Source organism: Durio zibethinus, chromosome 9 (assembly GCF_047325235.1).
Source record: "Durio zibethinus cultivar Kanyao isolate XHJ-2024 chromosome 9, ASM4732523v1, whole genome shotgun sequence".
Classification (NCBI taxonomy): Eukaryota; Viridiplantae; Streptophyta; class Magnoliopsida; order Malvales; family Malvaceae; genus Durio; species Durio zibethinus.
In genome coordinates, this window is record NC_143170.1 from 26,805,889 (window position 1) to 26,821,070 (window position 15,182).

Here is a 15,182-nt window from a genome sequence, read left to right on the forward strand (position 1 = left end):
ACAACTACATCTGCCCAATATCGTTGGGGTGCATTTGTTGATGTTAAAAGAGCTTGGGCTATTTCAAGGATGTGTCTTTTTTGGCTCTCGACAATGCCATTTTGTTGTGGTGTTTGAGTACAAGTGGTTTCATGAAACAGATCATGTTCTTAGAAATATTCCTGTAACTCCTTATTGTCATATTCTTCATCATTATCACATCTAAGAAGTTGGAGGTTAGTAGAAAATTGTGTCTTGATCATATAATGAAAAGAATGAAAAGTTCCAAACACCTCATTCTTGTTTTTTAACACATAAAGCCATGTCATACGTGTGCAATCATCTACAAAGGATATAAACCATCTAACTCTTGAAGAAATTAGAATAGGTGCCAGACCCTAAACATCTGAATGAATTAATGTGAATGGTGTTTTACATCTTTTCAAACTTATTGGATAAGATATACGATTACTCTTGACTAAAATACAAGTCTCACATTTAAAAGCAGATTCATGTAGATTAGAGAACAAACTTGGAAACGAATGCTTCAAGTAAGAAAAAGATGGATGTCCCAATCAATGAGGCCACAACCAAATTTGTCATTCTTGGTCACTAGTTCAACCCACAATATTTGCCCGACCAGGATTGAAATTGTGCATGTAGTACAGCCCTTCTCTTTTAGTACCACGACCAATGATCTCCATGGTAAGAATATCCTGAAATAGGCAGAAACTCAAATACATTAGGACACAACAATTTAAATCTTTGGTAACTTGGACTTTAGATAATAACTTACTCGAAAGGGATGGGACCAATAAAGTATTTGGTAGAGTAAAAAAAGGTGAAAGTGCCACTCTTCCAGCCCCTGTAACTGGGTATGCCACTCCGTTAGCATTAGCAACATATGTCCGTTTTGGTTGAGTAGTGTAGACATCAAATTTGTCCAAATTTTAATTAATAATTCTCGGACTATCGGACTGATACCCGATTTCAATTTAATTGGGCTTCAGGCTCGATTTCAATTTTACTGGATCTAAAGTCTAATTTCGATTGAGCCTGAAGCCTATTTTGTTTTTTAAGCTCAGCTTGCCTTTTATTTTCTTTGTTTTATTAAATTAAACCAAAATACAGAATACCAAAATACAAAATAGCAAAAAAATATAAAAATACTAAATACAAAAAATAAAAAAAAAAGAAGGGGCTGATGGCAGTGGTGCCTTGCCCGGCATCACTCGCTACCATACCCTACCCTTTAATCACCCATCCCATGATAACCCATATCCTACAAATCTTATCTACCCCATCTATACTCTTAACTATCAAATAAAACAGAAGTAATAAAAGGGGCAAGGAGTTCGTGCTTGCACTCTATATTATGTCCTGTGCCACTCACTCAGGCACAGGACACGACCGGAGCTCTAATGGCCGAACCTAAAAAAGGAAGAGGGGAATAGATCCTACCAAAAAAAAAAAAGGAAAGAGAAAAGCTTTTTGCCAAAAAAAAAATCAACACAGCTCTCTCTGCAGGGAGGAACCTAGGGTCAAGAGCTCTCTGTGTGCAAAAAAGAAGAAAAGTCAATAAAAAAAATCGAAAGTCAGAAATAATATAAAAAAAAATTTGACCGAAAATTTAAAAGCCGATCTAGGCTATTTGAGACACTTTCAGGTGAAACTAAACTCAGATCTGTGCTCAAGGGGAGAAAGAAAATTTTTTATGAGTTTTTGAGATTTTTCGACAATTGACGATCGTCGACCGGAGCGACTGACAGTCACCAGCCAACCGTTCTAGAGAGAGACGGTCTGAAGGTGAAGAGAGAGGGGGGAGAAGAGAAAAAGAAAAAAAAATTTGGCTTTTATAGAAAGCTAAAAGCCAAAACGACGATGTTTCATTAAACGGTCAAAACGTCGTTTTAAGCCCTTGAGGATCCTCGCATCAACTCATGACCTGACCCGCTGACTCGCATCTCCTTCAGCCTTTGACCGATCCAGCCAAACCACTGAACCTGAGCCAAACGGGCCTTGAACCGTTGAACGCGACCAGACTGTCAGATCGGTATTGACTGGATCGTTGACCGGTTCGATTCAAGTAAAAAAAATTTTTTTTTTGAATTTTCTCATTTTTTAAAAATGTTATTTTAAATTTTTTTATTAATATTTATGCATGCTAAATATTTAAATTTGCTAGAATAAATTTTTGTTGTTTTATAATATTAACAAATAAAAATAAATAATGAAATTTGTGATAATTTTGTTATTTTTAAAATAAATCTTATAAAATAAAAAAATAAAAAAAAAAAATTTATTTGACGATGAGATTCAAAGATCTTTCGAGTAGTGATATCTACGAAATCTTTAGGTGAGAAAATTTTTTTAAATATTATCAGTGTATTGAAGTATTTATAAAAAAATTTTCAATACAATAAAAATTTTCTTTTTTGGTTATAAACTAATAAATAAAAACTAATTAATAAATTAAGAATATGTAATAATATAAATAAATAAAATAAAATTTTATCCAATGATGAGATTCTAAAAGTATTTCGAGTAGTGATACTTTACGAAATCTCTAGGTGAGAAATTTTTTTTAAATATTACCAGTGTATTAGAATTTTATATAAAAACTTCAATATAATAAAAATTATTTTTTCCTTCAAAAATTTAAATTAATAAATATTAATAAAATTTTTAAAAAAAAGAATAAAATGTGTGCATCAACATGGTAATATTCTGCATTGCATGCACGACATAATTTTTACGAAAAGTAAATTTGAGCCTCAAATGATGTAATTGTAAGGTATTTCGAGAAGTGATGCCTAAAATATTTCTAGGTGAAAAAAATTCTTCTAATGCTACTAACATATAGGAATATTTTAAGAATTATTTCAATAAAAAAGTTTTAATTTATTTTTCTCGAATAAAAAATGAAACAATAAACAATAAATAATAAATAATTTCTAATAAAAAAACTAATCAAGAAAATTATTTTTTAAACACCAAAAATAGGACTGTTTTTCATCAAAATCAAAGAATAACACGTAATTAATTGGTACCGTTTTAAACGTGCGTTGTAGGGGTGCTAATCTTTCCCCACGCATAACCGACTCCCGAATTCAGACTGTTACGCAAACCCTAAAATTATCCTTTTAATTAATTTTAATTAATGTTGAGATTTCATTAAAAAGATATGTTTTGATATGTGGCTAATCACACCTAACCAAAAAATATTTGTGACGACTCTATTTTTCGTTCTTTTATTTTTTTTTTTCAAATTCGTTGGACGATTCTAAAACTGTTACGACAAGTAATTTTAGCAAAATCTTGCGGATTGAATGTCATGTGATCAGTTGCCCTTGAATCAATAATCCAATCACAAGTACTTGAGTCATTTAAAGCTACAGATTTGTTTGCAACAGCAGTAGAGATGTCCCTTTGTGAAAAAGAGTTCCCTTCTGGTATAATGGATAGTTGAGATTCAATGTTCATGAATGCGGCTCAACCATTATTTTTCTTACACCAGCTTTACCTTTCTTTCTTGCCTTGAGTTCATGCCACCACTCTGGATATCCATGTAGTTTAAAACACGTCTTTGGTATGTTTCATATTTTCATAGTATGTGCAACCTCCTCCTTCTCCTTGTGACTTTGACTTTGTTAGTGCATTAGACTTTTCATTCTGAAGTGAGAAATAGTGTTTTTTGTCTGCCTTTTGATAGCATAATTGCACTAGATGTGGTATCTCTATCTCTTTTTGTTAACATCACTGCTTGCTGTAGATAATCCCTACATATAAGTGCATAAGCCTGCTCTACCGTAGGAAATGGTTGAATTTGAAGTACATCTCCTCAAATTTTGTCAAGTCGATCATCCAGTCTATCTAGAAAAGTACAGACTCTATCTTCCTGTATAATAGAGTTATACTTTTGTATGTTAGTTTCGCATTTCATCAGATTTAAGTGGCGAAAATCAATTTCTCTCCAAATGCCTTAAAGATTGTTGTAGTATGTTTCAATAGATCCTCCATCTTGTTTAAGCCTCATCACTTTTCTTCTTAGATCATAAACTTGTGAGATGTCAATGCCATCAAAATATGTCGTAGCAACAGCGTCCCACACAGATTTAGCCGTTGAAAATCTGATATAGTTACTGATCAATTTTGGATCCATGGAATTGATCAACCAGCTTTTCACCACTGCATTTTCAGTTCTCTATTTTCTGAAAGTGGAATCACTCTCTTGAGGTTGTGGAAGATCCCTATTTATATATCCCAATTTGTCTTTGTCGGAGATGTACATCTCAACAACCTGGGACCAAAGGTGATAATTGGTATCACCCAGTTTAACACCAATGGTTGCTCCACCAAATTTGTGACCCAATTGAGTTGGTGTCTGATTCAACATCTCTAATATTTTAGAAGTTAAAATCTGCAAGGATTGGGTTCTCTTCTTGATAATTCTTTATCAAAGAAGAAGGTTCTTCCATTGCCCTCGATGGTTTCACGGAGTTTTAAAATCTACGCTCTGATACCATGTAGAAAAGATATCACTCTTACATATATTTGATATACAAGCGAAGCCTTATATACAATTTACAAAAAAGCTATCCTAAGAAAACTATAATAGTTACACAAATCTAGCCTAGAATAATGGTAAATCAAATATTAAATATTTAATTTATATTTCCCTGTAATCTTTCCTTCAATATTCTGTTTACAGCTCATGCTAATAGTATCTTTTAGACTCTACAGAAAATAAAAATTTATTTTTTTATTGTTTTGAGTTTGAACTTATTAATAAAAAATAAAATATCCCTAAAAAAATTGAAATCTCCTCCAATTATTATTGTTACAAGGTTGCAAAATTAAATAGACTAAAATTAGACCCATACTTTCTTGCAAGATTTTTTATATTTTTAAATTATGTTTTAAATATAAAAAAGTAAAATTTTTCTGTTAAATTTAATGAATGATAACACATAGAGAAATCTAAGTGTATTTATTTTTCTAATAAATTAAAACTTAATTAGATATATATAGTTTTTTTTATTAAATTAAGATATTAAATAATATTTTTATTAAAATAATATATATAAATTAAGTAAATAGAGAAATATTTTCTTTTATATATACCAGATCGGGACAAAACATCATAAACTTGATTCGGACTTTACCAAATTGTTCAAAGAGCCAAAATTTAATTCAATCCTTATTTAGAAAAAAAAAAACGCATTGATTAGATTGTAGGGAAATTGAAACCCATCAAATATAGGGTTTTTGTTATTCCTACATCCATTAATTTTTTTTATAACATTTATCTAACAAAAAATTTTAAAAAATTAAAAATTAAATAATATTTTTAATAAATATTATTAATATATTACATTTTTTAAATAAAATGCATTTATAAATATGTAATTAAATCAAAAATAAAATATATATTTTTTATATATATTAAGGTTAAAGCGTAACACCCAAAACTTTACGCTCATTTAAAAAAAAATCCAGTTATCTTAAATTTAAAGAAAGCATATTAATTGAATTGGGACGAGTTGAAATCCATCTAATATAATTATTTTGTCATCTCTATCATAATTAATTTTTTATTATAAAATTTATTTAATTAAAAAACAAAAATAAAGAATTTTAAAAAGGAAAAAGAATCAAAAGCTTTAAAAAGAAAAGAAAATGAAAAAAAAAAAAGAGGGACATTCCATGGTACCCAAGAAGAGGTGGAACATCTTAAATAAATCTTCAATCCGATCTCATTTTCAAAAATAAAATCTCGATTCAATCTCGATTTTTTAAATTTGCACCTATATTGAATCAATGTAAATCAAAATCAATCATATATGAATTATTTTTAAATTTGCACCTATATTGAATCAATGTAAATCAAAATCAATCATATATGAATTATTTTATCATTTATGCCATTAATTTTTTACAAACTTTATTTAATAAATAAAATTAAATTAAAAAACCAAGTAAAAATAGATTTAATAAAAATAAAAAAAAATAAAAAAGTAGAATTTTGAAAGAATAATGTGGTGCCATATGGACACCATCTCTTTCCTCCAAAATCAACTTTAATATTAAAGGTAGATGGATGAATGAATAGTAAAATATATATTTTTACAAACACTCAAATTGAAATATCCTAAACTACTTCTGATTCAATCTTAATTTAAAAAAAAATTCTTGATCGAATGGCAAACTTTTAAAAAATGCATTCATTGGATCATACGGTGAATCAAAATCATATGAATTATTTCGTTCTGACTTTTATTATTTTTTTTGTAAAATATATCTAATTAAAAATAAAGCTAAAAGCTTTAAAAAATAGCAAAAAAAATGAAAAATAAAGGATGGATAATAAAAAAACTTAAATTAAAAAACAAAAAAAAAAAACCATGTAAACACCTTTTTACGCTCAAAACTTCACAAAATTAATATTATGGATTACCGGCTACCCCATTCCTCTTGGATGCAGTATACTTTTCGAAAGTGTTGTGATTGATTGGACTCTTTGGCCAATGAGAATGAAAGTTTGAATCGGCATTAAAGACATGATCATGACAAAGCTAAACAGCTAATGAATTTTGTTTCCTTGTCTATTTTTTCCTACTTTCTTCTCATTTATAAATATTTCTTCCATTTAAAATTCTCTTCTTTAATTCCACCGTATAAAGGAATGCTACAGGTAAAATGGTAAAAAAAATCTATGAATTAAAATTTAATAATTATTTAAATCTCCATCTTTTTTATATTTAATTAAATTTTTAAATATTTATTTTTTATTAAGTATTTTTTAAAAGAATAATTAATTGTTTTCGTCTAATTGAAAATTTAATTGAATAAAAATATATATTTAAGAGTTCAAATGATTTGAAAAAAACATTTATGATTTTATTGATTGTAATAAAATATCAAAATTTTAAATAATTATTAAATTTTTGTTTAAGAGGCTTTAAAGCCTTATGCCTACAACATATATGGAATCAAAGGCGTGAGTAAAATTAATCCTACTATATGTCTTTTCATGGGAAATTAGATATGCAAAAACGATTGACCTACATTCCACAACTAATGTTACAACACACCAAAATCTCTTTTAAGAAGGCACGGAGAAATGGAAGACCAAATTCACAAAAGACCAAAACCAAAAGGCATGGCTAAAACTAAAAAGGATAGTTTTAGGTAATTACGATTCATTACGATTAGATTATACGGAGGAGAGAATGACAGGTATAGACGTGATCAAGTCCACTTCATCATACCAACTTCTATCCAATCTATGGACGGCGACAGATTTGACAAAGTCTCCTTCGACATGCATACTTCCATCCAATCCATGGTCAAGGACGGCTGCTATAAGTATATATCAATATTTTGTTTTGTTTTGTCTGGCTGGAAATAGTGGACAATTAGAAGACTTAACTTAATAAACAAAATAAAATTAAAAAAACCTAATAAAAAGGTAAAAAGTTAAAAGTTAAAAAAATAGTAAAAACCAAAAAATTAAAATGTAATTCTGTATTAATAGATAGATTATTACAATAAGTATTAAATATTGTTGAAAAACTTATTGAATCTACTTTCTAACGAAATAAACAGAAGTCAATTCTGAATTTTCTATGAAGAGCTATCTAATTTTTACTGAAGAATGTGCAAATTGCCCAACGGTAGCATCAGTGATGAATTTCAAAAATTTTCTTAAATTTTATACAAGAAATTACAAATTGAGCTTTACATTTTTTTTGAAAAGTTTATTAAGTCTATTTTCCAACGAAACAAGCGAAACTAAAATTGGAGTCTCTTGTGAATAACTATGTAATTTTTATTAAAAGATATATACTGTCTGGTAGATTATTACTATAAATCTACTTTCTAACGAAATAAATGGAAGTCGATTTTGAATTTTTTATGAAGAGCTGTTTAATTTTTACTTAAAGATGTACAGACTATATGACAGAAACATCAATGATGAATTTCAAAACTTGTCTTAAATTTTATACAAGGAATTACAAATTGAGCTTTACATTTTTGAAAAGGTTATTAAGTCTACTTTCTAATGAAATAAGCGAAATTGAATTTGGACTCTCTTATGAATAACTATGTAATTTTTATTAGAAAGTATATAGGCTGTCTAGCAGTAGCATATGACGTAGATTGCAAAAATTATTACAATTAATCTACAAAGAATTACAAGGTGGGCCGTTAGAAAGTTTATCAAGTCTAGTTTCTAATGCACTAAAAATATCTTAATTTCAAGTTGGTTATCTTGAGATATGGTCATTTTAGTGAAAGTAGTATAGGCTACAAGAATTAGTTAGTTGAGTTAACTCTTGTATAACTGAGTTAGTTAGTTGAGTTAACTCTCATATAACTTAGTTGTTTTTAGTATTAATGGTCTCAAAATAGATTAATTAATTTTTATTTTATTGAAATGATCTTGAATAGGCCGTTAATTATTTTGAGAGAAAAGCTAAGTGGTGTAATCGAAATGAAGTAAGTAAAATCTTATACACTTTGCTTGTTTTTGAATCTAAGTATATATGTATGTTTCTAAATGAATAAATGTTTTATTTTTATTTTCAATGAATGAAAATAGGATCAAACATATAATTATTTTGTGTTTCTCTATATAAATAATATATCATATTTATGAATGAAATGAAATTTGGATTATGTTTAAATAATGATTTTAAGATTGCTAAGTATTTACATCTTTGGCAAGTGGGATCATCGATATCAAAACTAGTTTTACAACCCTAGCTAACGAGTTATAGTAATTAGCATAAATATGATCATACGATCCTGCTAATAGGTTATAATAGCTAGCCTAAAGCCTTGGCTAGTGAGTTATAATAATTAGCAATAATCATGATGATGAAATTGTCGATACAATTAATATCACGAGTTATGGCAATGCCATAATTAATGATAGAGTAGTGATAAAGATGATTTGAGATGTTGAATTTACAATTTTAAAGATTAATTCATGATTTGTATATGAAGATGATTTACGATGATTTCTAAAGATTGATTAATGGTTTAGTTTGATTACGACATTCAAATGACAGCATATGTTGCAATGATTTATAAATTGACATGTTTTTATATTGATTTATGATTTACAAAATGTTTTACTTAATGATAATTTTTGAAATGTTTTGATATTATGATTTGACCAATGTTTTAAATGGTCTATATGATATGTATGAAAATTATGCTTGATCCAATAAAGTGTGTGAGCTATATTTACTAAGTTGTGGTTTGCTCATTCCCTTTTTACATTTTCTTTATAAATGAGCAAGTAATAAATATGCTTAGTCTTGTGAAAAACTAGAAGATCAAATTGAAAAGATTACATAGACATTAGAGATATTGTTCACTAGTGAGATCTTATGAAACGATTTTATATTTTTTATTAGTTTACCTTTGGATATATAGAGATGTATCATTAGTTTGATTAAAGATGTAAAATTTACTTGGGCAGATTATTTTTATTGAAAAATTTTAGAATTATTAAGAAAGAAGATTTCGTATTATTTTGTGATTTTATTTCGAGGTAATATAGCCGTATTACATATTAATCTCAGGATGTAACACCTATATTAAATCAATGCAAATCAAAATCAATCGGATACGAATTATTTTATCATCCATATCAATTTTTTTGTTTACAAAATTCATCTAATAAATAAAATTGAATTAAAAAATCAAATAAAAAAATTAGAAGTTAAAAAAATAGATTTAATAAAAAAATCAAAAATTGAAAGGATGATGGGGTGCCACATGAACACCATCTCCTTTCTCCAAAATCAACTTTAATATTATAGATATATGGATAGATGAATAATAAAATATATTTTATATATATCTGAAACAGGATAAAACATCTTAAAGTCACTTCTAATTTAATCTCAATTTAAAAAAAAATCTCGATCGAATCTCAAATTTTAAAAAAACGCATTCATTTGATCATATGGTGAATCAAAACCCATATGAATTATTTTGTTATTACTTTCATTTTTTTTTGTAAAATATATCTAATTAAAGTTAAAAACTTAAAAAACAATAGCAAAAAAATAAAAAATAAAGGATGGATAATAAAAAAATTAAATTAAAAAACAAAAAAATAAAAATAACTAATAAAAAATAAATATAAAAATACCATGTAAACACCTTTTATGCTCAAAACTTTACAAAATTAATATTATGGATTACTAGCTACCCCATTCCTCTTGGATGCAGGATAGTTTTCGAAAGTGTTGTGATTTATTGGACTCCTTGGCCAATGAGAATGAAAGTTTGAATCGGCATTAAAGACATGATCATGACAAAGCTAAACAGTTAATGAATTTTGTTTCCTTGTCTACTTTTTCCTCCTTTCTTCTCATTTGAAATATTCCTTCCATTTAAAATTTTCTTCTTTAATTCCACCGTATAAAGGAATACTATAGGTAAAATGGTAAAAAAATCTATGAATTAAAATTTAATAATTATTTAAATCTCCATCGTTTTTTTATAATTAATTAAATTTTTAAATATCTATTTTTTCGATTAAGTTTTATTTAAATGATTAACTGTTTTTGTCTAATTAAAATTTAATTGAATGAAAATATATATTTAAGAGTACAATTGATTTGAAATAAAATATTTATGATTTTATTGATTGTAATAAAATATCAAAAATTTAAATAATTATTAAATTTTTATTTAAGAGTTGTTTTAAAGCCTTATGCCAATAATATATACGGAATCAAAGGCGTGAGTAAAATTAATCCTATTATATGGCTTTACATGGGAAATTAGATATGCAAAAAGGATTGACCTACATTCCACAACTAATGTTACACCACACTAAAATCTCTTTTAAGAAAGCACAGAGAAATGGAAGACCAAACTCAGAAAAGACCAAAACCAAAAGGAATGGCTAAAACTAAAAGGGATAGTTTTAGGTAATTACGATTCATTACGATTAGATTATACGGGGGAGAGAATAACAAGGATTGACGTGATACAGTCTCCTTCATCATGCCTACTTCTATCCAATCTATGGACGGCGACTTTGACAAAGTCTCCTTCGACATGCATACTTCCATCCAATCCATGGTCAAGGACGTCTGCTGTAAATATATATCAATATGCAGAGCAACCAAACACAACATTCATAGTTTTGTCTTGCAATATTTTGTTTTGTTTGGGGTTTTGTTTTGTCTGGCTAGAAATAGTGGACAATTAGAAGACTTGATTTGACAATTTGCACGGCCGGTTAGAATACAAAACGATATGAATTCTTTCCACAGGTCCATGTTTGCCTAATATTTTTTTCATTCACTTTAATTTCAATTTGTTTTATTAAATTAAATCCAAATTATAAGGCAAAACCAAAATTATTATTTATTTTATTATGAGTATAATAGTGTAAATTAAGTATTCTTTTAAATATTTTTATTTTATGCGGATATTAAATTTTTTAAGTTTTACAAGTGAACTTATATGATTATTACATGCTCATTTAATAATTCAATAATTTTATTTTTTAAAAAAATAACCAAAAGAGATATGTGTCAACAGTTTAAACTAAAAATAAAAATAAAAAAGGCATGGAAACACCTTCTCATGCTAAAAATTCTACAAAATTAATATTATGGATTACTTTACTACCCCATTCTTCTTGGACGCAGGATATTTCTCGGAAGTGTTGTGATTGATTGGGCTCCTTGGCCGATGAGAATGAAAGTTAGAATCGTCACTAAAGACCTGGTAATGACAAAGTTAAACAGTTAATAAATGTTGTTTCCTTGTCTATTTTTTCCTCCTTTCTTCTCTTATATATATATATATATATATATATATATATATATATATATTCCTTCCAATTAAAATTTTCTTTCTCTAATTCTACCATATAAAGGAATAATATAGATAGAATGGTAAAAAAAAAAAAAAACTCATGAATTAAAATACAATAATTATCAAATTTTTATCATGTTTTTTAATCAATTAAATTTTTAAATATTTTTTTTGATTGAGCCTTTTTAAAAAAAAATAATTAATTATTTATGTTTAATTGAAAGTTTAATCGAATAAAAATAAATATTTAAAAATTTAATTAAATAAAAATATATATTTAAAAGTTAATTAATTTAGAATAAAATATTCAGGATTTAATTATTTATAATAAATATTAAAATTTTAAATAATTATTAAATTTTTATTTGAGCGTGCCAACAATATATATGGAATCAAAAGCAAGAGTAAAATTAATCCTACTATATGGCTTTGCAATGGGAATTAGATCTACAAAAAGGATTGGCCTACATTCCACGACTGATGTTACACCACGCCAAATCTTTTTTGAGGAAGCACGCAGAAAGAGAAGACCACTCTCACAAAAGATAAAAAATGAATGGCTAAAAATAAAAGGGGTTGCTTTAGACTTAAATCCATTAGCAAGAAAATGAACTTCTTCGCTTCATCTCACATTGACCTTAGCTTCTATTGCTGATAGTTGGCTATCAGCAAAATAAATTAAATTAAATTAAAAAAGTAAATAAAAAGTTAAAGGTAAAACAATAAATTTAACAAAAATAAAAAATAAAAATAAGTTTGTAATAATGTTTGATTTTTTTTTTTTTTAGATTTCAATAATAAAAGGAAAATAAGCACACATTTGAATTGGTTTCGACTAGGTGATAAGTATAGTTCATTTCTTTTTATCGCATTTTATTTCTTTTTCCAATTTTTTCCTCTATTTGTTTATTTTTTTCAAACCTTCTATGTGATTTTATTTGCATTATATGATATATACATTTAGATTTGATTTATTCTAAAAAAATTTGGTTTATATATTTTTATATATATTTAGTTAAACCAGATATTTGCTACATAAAAGTATAAGAAATCTAAATTATATATATGTTCTCAATTTGTATATTTGGTTTATTTTCTAATAAAAAACAATTATGTATGTTAAAGTATATATGTAAAAAATAAGAACTAATAAAAAGTAAATTATTATGACCAAATTAATAATTTTGCTTTGTAATTCAATCAAATATATACATAAAAGAAATTATTATTATTTGGTGTTTTTTGTTTTTTTTTTTTTTGTTTAGCTTTAAAAGATTTAATAGTTTAAGAATATTATGTTAATATAAATATCTTTCACAATTTAATCAAATGATATATTTTTTATATATCCATACCAACATATAAACAATTATTAATCTTGACTATTTTCTTTTTAATAGGCCAAAGTAAACTTTTATTAAAAGTAACAAAATGATTATAAATGTCCAACTACAATTAAGAGTATAATTGAGTACATAAAGAATGTAAGCCCAAAAGAAATTGTACCAACATTACGTAAGGAATCCAAAAGCATAGATAACAACATTCCTAACACTCAAAAGAACATATTAACCAATAATAAAAATCTTGATTATTTAAAACTGAATTTTACTTTTTTGATCAAACAAAAAAAAAAAACGAGTAGCAAAAATTTTATTGTTTAGTAAATGAATTGAAAAAAATAATTTTTTTAAGAAAAAAATATTTTTATAATTCTTTGTAATTTTACAAAAACTTTGACTTTCAAAGAGTATTACAATATGTATAAACTTATATTTAGTTGTAACTTAACCTTTATGAATTTATGCATAATAAATCAATAAAAATTTGCAGATTCTTTTATTAAAGTAATACAAAAAATTAAGGTTAATAAAAAAACAATTTTAAATTATGAAAGATAAAAAAAATTTTGTGCATAGGACGGGTTAAAAAACTAATTAACTTTAATATTATAGAAAAATGAATGGATAAATAATAAAATATATATTTTATATATACTTAGAATAAGGTAAAAAATCTTAAACTCGATTTTTATCCAATCTTGATTTTAAAAAATATCTCAATTAAAGCTCGAATTAAAAAAAAAAAATGCACTCATTAGATAGGGTGAATTCAAACTTATACGAATTGTTTTTTTATTACCTTCAATAATTTTTTTATAAAATATATCTAATTAAAAAATTAAAGTTAATTAAAATAAAGAATAGCAAAAAAAGTGGAAAATTCCAAAAATAAAAAATAAAGGATGGATAACAAAAAATTAAATTAAAATAACAAAAAATAAAAATAACAAAACCACCTAAACACCTTCTTATGCTAAAACCTCTCCAAAATTAATATTTTGGATTACTGGACTATCCCATTACTCTTGGACGCAAGATATTTTTCGGAAATGTTATGATTATTGAGCTCCTTGGTCAATGAAAATGAAAATTTGAATCGACACTAGAGATGTGATCATGACAAAGCTAAACAGTGAATGAATGTTGTTTGCTTGACTATTTTTTCCTCCTTTCTTCTCATTTATATATATTCCTTCCATTTAAAATTTTCTTTTTTAATTCCACCGTATAAAGGAATACTATAGGTAAAATGGTAAAAAAAAAATCTATGAATTAAAATTTAATAATTATTTAAATCTCCATCCTTTTTTATAATTAATTAAAATTTTAAATATCTATTTTTTTCAAAAAAAATTAACTGTTTTTGCTTAATTGAAAATTTAATGGAACGAAAATATACATTTAAGAGTTTAATTGATTTAAAATAAAGGATTTTTTATTTGATTGATTATAATAAAATATCAAATATTTAAAAAACTATTAAATTTTTGTTTAAGAGGTTTTTAAAGCCTTATGCCAATAATATATATGGAATCAAATGCGTGAGCAAAATTAATCCTACCATATGTCTTTACAATGAAAAATTAAACATGCAAATAGGATTGACCTAGATTCCACAACTAATGTTACACCACACCAAAATCTCTTTGAAGAAAGCACAGAGAAATGGAAGACCAAACTCACCAAAGACCAAAACCAAAAAGAATGGCTAAAACTAAAAGGGATAGTTTTAGGTAATTACGTTTCATTACGATTAGATTATACGGAGGAGAGAATAATAGGGATAGACGTGATCAAGTCTTCTTCATCATGCCTACTTCTAACCAATCTATGGACGGGGACGCATTTGACAAAGTCTCCTTCCACATGCATACTTCCATCCAATCCATGGTCAAGGACGTCTGCTGTAAGTATATATCAATATTTTGTTTTGTTTTGTTTTGTTTTGTTTTGTCTGGCTGGAAATAGTGGACAATTAGAAGACTTAACTTGACAATTTGCACG